Raw genomic sequence first — 12,295 nt, 5'->3', positions numbered from 1 at the left:
GCTCACCAGCTGCATGGGTTCCTCCGGTGCAGCCGAGGGCACTGGTTCCTTGGGCGAGGCTGAGGAAGGTGGACTGGAGCTCCATGGGTGTCGAAAGGCAGGTGAGTACCCCATGTGGCTCGGAGGTCGTGCACTGGTTCTAATTCTCTCCTTCTGCCTTTCACGAAGCCAGTTATCAATGCGAATTGACATGGCAATGATGGAATCAAGATCTGTGGGTAGTTCATGTGGTGCCAACTGGTCCTTTATAGAGTCTTGTAGACCATTCATGAAGGCATCAATTAAAGCAGGGGTGTTCCACCCACTGTCTGCTGCTAGAGTACGAAAATCTATTGCATAGTCTGTCACTCTCTGTTGTCCCTGTTTGATCTGCATAATGACTCGTGAGGCTTCTCTGGAAGGTGATGAGTGATCAAACACACGGCTTAGGGTCTGGGTAAACATGTTCAGTGACTGACATATGGGCGAGTTTCTTGACCACTCGGCTGTAGCCCAAGCAGCGGCTCTACCAGACATGTGGGACAACATAAAAGCTACCTTAGCTTGGTCCAAAACAAAGGCAGCAGGGTTATGAGCAAAATGTAGTTCACACTGTACCAGAAAGGGTCGACAGTTACCAGAGTCCCCGGAAAACCTCTCCGGAGGAGCCAGGCGAAGCGTCGATCCAGGTGGGGTGGTGTGATCCGAAGCAACAGACGGTGGACCTGGCATTGCTGGAGTAGGTGCAGAGGAACCGGCTTTGAGGGGTGAGAGAACTTGCTGCAAGTGCCAGGTGATTTACTTGGTTGGTTACAGCTGATTGGAATTCATCCTGACGATCCGTGAGACCAATCATTCCTTGGTTGATGGAAGACAGCTGTTCAGCATGGAGGGTTAGCTTAGCATCCTGCGCTAACACATCGGCCTTGAAGGAACCGGAGTCGGCTGAGTCAATTTTTTTGGCCAGTTCGTTCTGTTAAGGACCTTACAGACACTTGGACTCAAACGCACGACTCAAAAGAAAGTTTGTTCAAAAATAGTCTTTACTTTGTAAAAGTATAAAGTTCAAACAAAACATCCCTCCTAAGAGGCAAACATAGCAAAGCAAACAAACTAAATAAACTTGACTATGGTCACAAAATACAATAATCTCTGGGCGAGACAAGCTGGCTCTCTGAATGGCACAAGGCACAAGACGAACTGGCACAGGACAAAGGGAGACAGGACTATTTATACATGAGGTAAGGGGGAACAGGTGGAAACAATCAGGGGCGGGGCAGACACTGACGATGGCGGGAAAACACACAAAGGGAGGAAGTAAAGGGACCTGAAATGAGACCAGAGGTAAGTACAAAATAAAACAGGAAGTGCAATGACAGGACTAGACAGGTGAACAAAAAGACTTGACTAAACATAAATCTAACCTGGGCTATGAACTAAACGTGAAACAATAACATGAACCTGATTAACATGACATGAACAATTTAGCAGACATGATGGGATGTTACACTAAGTGTATTTAGCAATAGTACAATTAAGATACAAGCAATTTAAAAGTGGGCCATGGCAATCAATGAACACAATACTGCATTAAAAAAACAAAAGCGAGAACAAGCCCCAACAAAAAAAAATGTTTAAGCCATGTATTAAATTAGTGTTAGCACATTTCAGTTATTGAGGGAGCTTGTTTTACAAAGATGAGTAGCATAGAAACTAATAATTGATTATGACGTATACAATATGTCTTGGCTGTGGCTGTGTCAAACTGACAATTGAATTCAAAATGTAGACAAATGTCACAGTGACTGAGAGACATTTGCAATGTGTTACTGTTACTGTTACTTTTAGAGTTTAAGATCTTTGACATTTTAAGACTTGCAAACACTTTCTCAGTTTCATTTCTACTATTGTTCCTTTTAGCAGAAGTTGATGGTAAAAGTACTAAAGGGCATTTAAAAATATATTGCTGAGATGAAAAGCATTGTTTCCAGCTTTCCCCAGTGCCTGGGGATTTAAATGCCACCTTCCAGTCCAAGGTCCACTTCTCTAATCTCTAGGGGTTATATTCTGGCATTTCATAAATGTAAGTCTTTGTCAGTTGATTCCTCTGACTCTTGTTGATATATCAACAAGAGTAAGATGTAGATATTTGTGGTCATCAAGTCTTAACTTTGTTTCAACAAAGTAAAAGCCAAAGGTCAGAGCCAATTTAGACCATTAACTCAAACATAACAGCTTTGATCTAAAATGATAAAAATCTACAATTAAAAAGAGAAATTCTCTAGTCCAATATTTGCTCTCAGAAAATGTACACTATCATATGATTAACAGTTGGTTCAGCATGCACATGTGACGAAAGATACAAATCAAGCAAGCCAAAACATAAATACACAGAAAAACCCAATAGAATAAAAGAATATTTTCGTAATGAATTAAAGTCAGACGATTGACATTTGGGAATATTGTTACTGACAAGACGGAGGAAGTGGTGATGGATGTTTTTTCTCTCGTTTTGTAGCATTGCATGCAAACGCATCCTTCACATAACAAAAAGAGCTAATTATAGCTGATATCATTTAATGGTGGCGTGCATGAGGCAAGTGTGAGGCACAGGAAGTGTCAGTTGTCACACAATCTGTATTATCTTATCCTTTAATATCATAACCTCTATAGCCCATATCACATGTTTCGTAAAAGGTATTTAATTATAAACACTTTGCAAACTTGATAAAAAGTTAATTGAAACATTCATATAATAAACTCAAAACTTGTATATATAATGTAAATATGTGATACACACCACGCCAAAACATGTCCTGCACAAATAAACATAATGTTTTGTAAACCCTTTTTATAATAAAGTGCTCTCAGAACAACAAAAAAGGTTAACATACAGGACTATTTATATAAATACTAATGCTTATCTCTTCCACATTACCATCAGAGTGTCTTATCTGCTTCCCATGTTTTATCTTTGAATGTTTAGTCGTGGTTTTTAACTGTCTTATTCTGACTGAACCACACATAACATGTAATCAGGGCCCTGTTAACAATCCGACAAACATACAGTACCCTACAGAACTACGAAGGCAGAAGGGAACAGAGGAGCAAGTGTTGTGGGGAATGTGTGAGCATGTAGCCAGCCTAGGATACCTGTTGGAGGTGATGTCATCATGCTGCCTGCTCTGGCCTGAACTTAAAGTGGCTCTAATGTCCACAGGCCCTGTTAACACTGACAAGGTGGGGGGTGGGTGAGTGTAGGCCTCACCCACAAGGGAATGTTTGCTAACACGTCATAGGAAGTCAATCCTATTTTTAAAGTATTGGAAACAAAGTGAATCACATATTAATTGGAGTGTAACAACTTCTAAGCTATTAAGTCAGCTTTTGATCTGCATGTGAGTGTGTGTTCATGGGTGCATAAGTAAAAGCATTTTTACGAGCGTGGATTTAAATGTTACTTTGGAGCCACAATGAGGTGGATTTGTGGTTTTCAGTTAATACAACTATGGACCACCATTTATTTATCTCCCTCTAAACATACATTTTAATACGCTCATCACTTATCATATAGATGTGTAGATCTAACTCAGCTCAACATTTGAAATGTGTCACTTAAACATGGATAGATGCAAGAAATGTGAACTATGGAGAATCTGTTCAAGATCTTTAATGCATATCATGATACATAATAACTTAAAATATGGGTTACATATTGCTTGCTTACAATAACTACCAATTTAGTTGTATCTCTATAAGATGTATCTTCCTAAAGTATTTGTATTTATTATATTTAAAATAAGAATAATAATTAAGGCTGCAAGCAGCAATGAATGGGTCTTCGAAGATCTGCGCAGATTCGCTGTTGTCCGCAACTCGATGTGTCACGTAGATGTCTTCAGGACTGGACCATCGAGAAACGTGTGAGGTTATGGGCTAATCGGACAATGTATATAGGAGTTACAGCAACACCGTGATTCATGGCGAGGAATCTGTCCCCACAACAACGGCTTATGATGACTCACAATTGGCTCAGATGTCTTGAGGGCTGCCTCGTTATCAAAGACGAGTTGAGTTGGCCCTACCATTAACGGTCGTCTAAAGTCTGGTGATGTTCGGACCATTGAGTCCACGTCGACATTGTGTTTTATGGCGAGTTTGTGTTTCCATGGCAACAGCATACTATGAGATGATCAGATTTGACGTAGAGCTGTTCAGGGCCGGAGCGTTAACTATCATGTGACGTTTGGTGTCTATGTACTTGACATCTTTTGAAGGACATCCTCACATACTAGAGTATGTTCGCCTAGATGTATCTTCTATGACGGAATTCATTCTTCACTCCAGCCGTAAGTGGTAAGATGCATTCAGACAACCTTTACAGTCTTCTAGACACTTCTAGACACTTCTTCCAAAGAAAAATTGATTATTTTACTATACGCACAACACAAGTCTACAGACTGTGCCATGGATAGAAGAAGTGCGATAGTGCCATAGTGAGAATATGGAAGCTGCAGAAAGCCAACGCAAGCAGCAGCTGGACCAACTTGTTGCAAGGTATGAGGCTGAGAAAAGAGAGCTCTCAGACCAGAGCAACCAGGTGACAACTGACAGCCAGAACAATGATGGTCCTCTGCAGTTTGACGCAGAGACCTACAGATGTAGCACTCCAGATCAGACTCAAAAGGGTGTGTCCCAGTCAAAAGCCCAGCGGATGCCAGGGGCTGGGGGTGTTGCCAAATTGCTAGAGGGCGTTGCCCAATTTCCCCATTTGTTCAATTACAGGATTTAACCATGAGATGGCGCTTCATTCACAAAATACACAATGGGTGTTGTAGAAACATCAATATTTTAGATCAAATAAAGTATATAGTTTGCTTTATGCAGTATATTTCCTGTAATATTGTACAGTAGATTGAAGTAAATCAACTTATACATTAAGATAAGATAAGATGGACCTTTATTAATCCCGTGGGGAAATTCAGTAGTTCAAACAGCAACAGGGTGAGAGTGAAAAACAGGACAGCACAGATTCACACAGATTAATAAAATCAAAAATAAGATGAGCGATAAAAAATAATAATAATAATGAGAAACTATGAAATAAGAAATGAATAAAACTAAAATGTAATTATCATATCATATATTATAATGTATTGTATTATTAAGTAATATCATACATTAACCCCATTATAGCAGATGCCACATTAAATGGATGAACACATGTATGCATCAATAATTACAACAGAGTATTTCTAAATACAAGTTGTAAAAATACTTATATGTATTTAATATTAACCCTTTGGAGTCGACCGTCACGCCGGCGTGATCAGATCACATGACCTGTTCAAGCCGGTGCCGCATAAAAACAACAGTCCGGACAACATTGCCGTGTGTTTCTGTCGAAAGTGCTGGCTTGAAACTACTGTATATCCCAGTCTTTGATTCATGCAAAAAGACCCAGTAAACACGGAGATACGGTGATATAAATTTAATACATTTCAAAAGTATGAAATATGGAAGCACATATTTGAATATCTTCGCCATATTTGATCATTTTACGAAACGGAAAATACTGGAAACTGTAGATCCTGCTCAACAGGATGTATATGTGTATTTCTGTCGAAAGTACTGGCTCGAAACTATATGCCAGTCTTTGTTTCATGCAAAAATACCCAATAAACACGGACATACGATGATATAAAGTTAATACAGATATATTTCAGAAGTATGAATAATGGAAGCACATATTTTAATATTTTCGCCGTATTTTATCATTTTACGAAACGGAAAATACTGGAAACTGTAGATTCTGCTCAACAGGATGTATTTACCAGGAAGGGGTGAGGTAACAGGTAAACGGAGTGATACGAAACGAGACGAAAAGAGACGAAGAGGGACGGCGGGAAATGGAGAGAGACGAAGATATAGAAGACAGGCTGCGGGAGACGAAGAGAGGCTGCGGGAGACTGCGATTGAAGTAAAGTGACAAACAAACATTGAAAATGTAGATATAGTTAGATATATTTAGAGTTTTGAAGACTCAACTATGATGAAGAGAACTCTGAACGTGAGTCAAGCTTTAAGCTTGTTTTTTGACATGGAGGAGGAGGAATCTGTGATGTTGCCCTCTGTGTCGTAGTTGACAGAAACCGCTTTGAAGCGTGGCACAGATAAAGACAGAAAAAACAGATTTTTGTACATAATGTGTATATATATATATATATATATATATATATATATTTGTATTATATTTATAATAACACTTTTGCCTTATCAGAATGAAATCCCATGCTACCTCAACCAAACTTTCACATTATCATAGTCACATCCCATGTATATATTTCCAGCTTTTAAATGGTTTCGTTGTGTATGTTTGTGTTGTGAAAAATAAAATCATTTTCAAAATCTGTTTTTACATATATGTTGTGATTTTGGGTCCAAAATGTTCATATAGTAGAAGATCACCTACATCCAAACGAAATAAATATAATTAATTATGATGAATACGTTAAGTCTTGTTCATTGTTTTTCACTTTTATTAAATGTTTGATATTTCTTTCTCTGTGTGCGGGGGATCACAGGAGGGGGGAGAGCTGTGGAATGTGACTCCACACATTCCGATGGCCAATTAGTTTTAAACAAAGGGTCCCCAACATACATATGAAACATGGGGGGGTTGGGGCTGGAGAACGGTATGGTCCTACCGTTTTCATACTTTATATATCTTAGCATATTCATACACACTGTTCATACTGCTCACAGGCTGATATCTAGTGTATTCATACCCCTCACTGTTTATTCATCATTCAATTAATTATATATTTTATTCTGTAGATTGTGAACATTACTTTTCACTTTACTGCTTGTTGCTCCTGGTTAGAAGCTAAACTGCATTTCGTTGTCTCAGTATCGGCGGTCACTCCTGATGAACCCACCAGGGCTGTTTCCTCAGAACGAGAGGAAAGTTTTTACCAGGACAGCTTTTTTAAGGGACAGCATCGCCCTGAGATCGATGCTGCTAATATGTTCATGGCCATAACGCCATTTGTAACATAGGCTATGGGAGAATGGTGAAAATAACCAACTGGACTGGGACCAATGGGAAAATGCCTCTTCCCCTCAATGTGAAGCAACAGATTGAGTCTTATGTTTCCAATCGGTTCCCAAATCTGAACATTGACCAGTGGCATAAGATCAGGAGCCGGGTAAACGAGAGATCCCGAAATCGCTCGTCCTGGTTTCCGCAGCAGATAGGCCTACAGCATGTGTCTATACTGTATGTCAGTTATTTTAAATAAAATGGTGAAAACTGAACTTGAAAATTGTTTCCTCTTTTTATTTTCGGGATGGGGAGACGTGTGTGATTAAAAATTCATTCGCAGAAATGTAAAGTGATCTAACTAAGTTCTATTCATATTCTTGACGGGAAGAGCCGTGTAAATGGGTGGCCATATGCATTTGAAAAGCAATATAAATCACACAGTTATTATGCAATAGGCTATAAAAGCACCACCGATTACCTTTCTCCAATTCAAACTCTTGACGGGAAAAAAGGAAGGTGTAAATGGTTGGGCTATACTGTACTGTATACATACAAAGGCCATTCAATAGACGTTCAATATATAGTATTCGTTTATTAGAGTCGGCTTGACCCGGTTTGCATTCATAAAGAATGCACAAATGTGTTTAATCGTTAATGTCATAGTATTCGTTTATTAGTCCCCGAGGGGAAATGGGTAGCAGCACATCACAGAGGCATTTAAAAAGTGAAGAACATTCAAGTTAAACAATACTAAGTAAACCATTAACACAGTAAATTATGTGGATTAAATCACATTTATTTCGTTAAAAATAAACGAAATGACTCGGTTTGCATTCATAAAGAATGCACAAACGTGTTTAATCGTTCATGTCAGATATGTAGGCCTACTAAGTAAATAGCCTACATTAGTTCCTGCTCAAGATTAGATTCAACTTTATTGTTATTGCACAGATTACAGGTACTGAGACAACGAAATGCAGTTTAGCTTCTAACCAGGTGCAACAAGCAGTAAAGTGAAAAGTAATGTTCACAATCTACAGAATAAAATATATAATGAATTGAATGATGAATAAACAGTGAGGGGTATGAATACACTAGATATCAGCCTGTGAGCAGTATGAACAGTGTGTTAATCGTTAATGTCAGATATGTACTAAGTAAATAGCCTACATTAATTTCATGATGGATTAAACCACATTTATTTCGTTAAAAATAAACAAAATGATTAAATGCAGGGTGAATTGCCCTAATGTGGAACATTTTTGCATTTCAGACTTCGGGAATATATTGCGACATGAAGCCGATACAATAAATCAAAATCCAGTAACATTCTGAAATCCCCAGGATGTGTCCTAATCAAACCAAAAGAGAACATGCAGATATTAAACTCATACAAGAAATGGTAGACATATTAGTACTCTTAGTGCCAAGTTGTCTCAGACAATCTGTTTTCCTAATGTGGGACAGTTCTGTGCAAAATGTGGGACACTGAAAAGTCTATATTAAAAAGCCTCAGTCACCTTCATTCATGTAATAAAAAAATCTCAGGCCAGTAACACTCAAAGCTACAGTAAATGTGCAATACCATGCTATGTTACTATTTATAATGTTATTGTTGTTACAACAGAAGATGTTTTTATTTAAATTGAAGTTAAATGCATCAATCTGGTGCACTGAGGGCACAATTAGTAGATTTGTGGATACGGCTCTCAACACTCATATGAAACAGAACTGTTCTTACAATGTGTGTTGGAAGGTATTAAATTACTATGCATATTTTATTGTGTAAACACACAGCTGATCACCTGAGAGCTGCCGTTTCATTCAGAGCGTTTAAAAAAAACGACGGTCTGATTTCAACAACTCAATGTGTGATTATTGTAGCAGTAATATTAGACACTAATAATACAGTAAACTATGAACACTGTACATATTATTGTTTGCCCGTGGGATTAGGATGATCGGTAGAGAGCCGCTGCGTCGGATGTGATATAAAAACAAAGCGATTATTGTCGTTGTTGTAAACTCACGTGGATTAAATGTAGTGCATTCATTTCAACTCGCGAAATATGATACATTAAATGATCGCGAGGATCACGATCGAACATCGTTTGTTTGACCCTGGATGCATTTCCTGATCTAAAAACATAGCGATGGTTTTGTACTTACGCGGCGTAAATTACGCCAACGTGAATTAAACATTATTTTGTTAAATAAAAACATGGTGATGTTTAGTAAATGATTACATGTCTCTTACTTAAGCACAGAATGTGATCCTATCCGTGACATATATGGATCTTAACAAATATCCGCTATATCAGATCCCTGTAGATCAGCTGTTTATTTCACATGAGTTCCAGTGTGGCAGCTTTTCACGGCTCCCCCTGGTGGATCCATGATCCATTGCTGCTGGTTTCATTATAATTAAATGTATTTATCAAGGGGGCGTTTCAAGTCCTGCGGGGGGGTTTTCCTTTTCAGCAGGGGCCCACCCCGTGCCGATCACGGACCCGCCCGGGTAGGCGTCTGAAACGAAGCGCTACATCTGTACAACTGCTGATGAGAAGAGGGGATGAACTCTTCGAGTGTGTGACACTTTTGGAGGATAAAACAGCGCTCTGGAGGAGAAGATCGATACGACAGAGCGTCAACACAAGCAGCAGCTGGACGAGAAGGTGGCATGGTATGAGGCACAGCAACAGAAGCTCTCAGACCAGAACAACGAGGCCAACCTGGTGACCTTCAACCTGCTGCAGAGAAGAGAGGAAGAGCTCCTTTAGTGCGAGGAAAAGAATGACCTGGCCAAGGAAAACCAGAGCCGGGAGACTGAGTTCATACCTTTTATATATACAGTCTATGGTTCATACAGGTGGAGGCTAAATTAAAGCAGGTGGAGAAGGAGAAAGATCACCTGACCGAGAAAAACCTGAGCTGGGAGACGGATGTCAAACAGCTGAAAGACCAGATGAGAGAGCAGGAGGAGATGTTCTCCAAAGACCTGGCCCAGAACCAAGAGAGCTGGGAAACCCAGGTTAATTTGGTGGAGACCAAATGAAACGAAGTGACTCAGGAGAAGTACGACCTGGCCAAGAAACACCAGAGCATGGAGACGGAAGTCAAACAGTTTGAGGAGGAAATGAATGAGACCTGGCCCAGAAACACCACAGCTGGGAGACCAAGGTTCATCTGAAGGAGACACAACTGAAACAGGTAGAGGAGCAGAGAAAAAGATGGAGGAGGAAAATAAACTTCTGGAAGACCTCTGTCTTCACATGAAGCACAAGAGGATTGGTTTCTTCTCTCGCAGGAGGGAGACTGAGGATAGAGACGTCGTCTTGCAGAAAATGATAAGCAAGATGCAAGAGAAGGAGATGAGGAAGAATTCAAGCAGGGGGGAACCTGAGGCGAGAAACTCCTCCTCAGAGGAGACAGTGGAGACAGAGAAGGCTGCTGGTGATTCAGCTCCTGCTGGACAACAGTAACTTCCTCCCTCCAGCCCCTACTTCCCTCCTTCATTTCCCTCACCTCCTTCCTCATACCTCACCCCCCTCCTCCTACCTCCCTTCACTTTTTGCTCAGATAGGGTTTTCTCCTGATAGGAGTTTTTCCAGCAATCCATATTCATAGTTGAATATGGATTAAAAAAAAACATCAACACTAAGTCCCTCCTCTATTTACCTCACCTCACTCCCCCTATAATGTATTATTATTGTTATTATATACCTCACCTCCTTCCTTCCCCCTTACTCCACCCCAAACTCCATCCTCCATAACCCTCGCCTCCTTTCCTAAATTCTTAACTGCATCGCATTTGGTTACTAAAGTACTTGTATTTATTCATTGTATGTTTAATCAACACTTTCATAAATATAAAATTGTGTATTTATATTTGTCTAACTGTACACATTCAATTCCATTATAGGCTATATATATATTTTGTAATCTGTTCATTTCATACAAGCTGTTCAAAGGGGACTTTATTTGGCAGAAACATGGTGTCTCTCACCTCAGAGTATAATAACAAGAGAACATTGATATATGCCTTAGGGGTGATGTGCTTTTAATTCAACGACACAAACATTTAAAACCTCACTTAAGTAAAAATGCATAATTATTATCTGCAAAACGTTGGTAAAGAAGAAGTAGGAACGTTTCTCAACCCATTAACGGACACTAATCAAGTTAATGAAAACTCACATTTAAAATCACCTAATTATGGTATGGATAGGGATTAGGTTTAGGGTTAGTATGAATTGTACAGTATATATACAAATAAGTCACTAAAGCTGTCTAATCTAAATACATGAAAACTTAATGCAAACAGCCACAGATTGTACTTCGAGGAGCTATAAATATTAAAATGCTAACACGCTAAACTAAGATTGTTGACATAGTAAACGCCTAGTAAATTGGGTTTAAAATCAAATCTACTTTTAATTGTCACAACACACAGCTCACACAGTGACATTTAGACTCAGTATAACACTGCATTAAAGCCATACTAGTAAGGAGCAGTGGGCAGCTACCCAGTGCCGGGGAGCAGGGTTAGGGTCATGTGCCTTGCCTTGCTCAAGGACACTTTGGAAGTGCCAAATATCAGCATGGCTGTGTCGGAAAACACTCCTTTGCTCCCTCATTTGCATACATACTTTAAAGTTTAAACATTAGACAGTAGATTGGGATTTCAGACACTTTATAATAATGTACACTATTGTGTTTCATTGTAGAGTGCATAAGGTCACTGTTTATTTAAAAGTTGCTCCACTCTGCTTAAGAAAGGCCTCACTAAGTTTAGACAGCAAAACAGACATTGACATTATCACACATTTACATAATATGCATTTAAAACTGAGTCAAATAAAAAGTACAACACTCATCCAAAGGGTCTGATTTGAGGGCATTTGAGTTGAAATACGTCTGTGGATGTTGGGGAAACAGTGTGACTAATGTTGCACCAAATATGTGGCTTCCTGTTCTGCACCTGTTGCTCCTGTCTGCTGAATGCAACGCTTAATCAAAGTTGTTCATTGTCCTGTACCATATGTGTGCACTGTTAGCCTCATGGCAATGAGATGAGTTACACCCCTGATGTTTCTCAGGCATCCATGGTATGTCTTAGTAGATTGTGTTAAGTTTTAAAATGATCTATAATATATTGGCTGTGAGTGATGGAAATAAATGATACATATAACATGGCACCACCATGTGGTCGACTGTGCAAATAAAAAGTCGGTAAATTGACTCAAAGGTTAAAATAATACAAACTTTATT

The sequence above is a fragment of the Pseudochaenichthys georgianus genome, chromosome 16 (genome assembly GCF_902827115.2).
Source record: "Pseudochaenichthys georgianus chromosome 16, fPseGeo1.2, whole genome shotgun sequence".
Classification (NCBI taxonomy): domain Eukaryota; kingdom Metazoa; phylum Chordata; class Actinopteri; order Perciformes; family Channichthyidae; genus Pseudochaenichthys; species Pseudochaenichthys georgianus.
Note: the sequence above shows the minus strand (reverse complement) of the source record.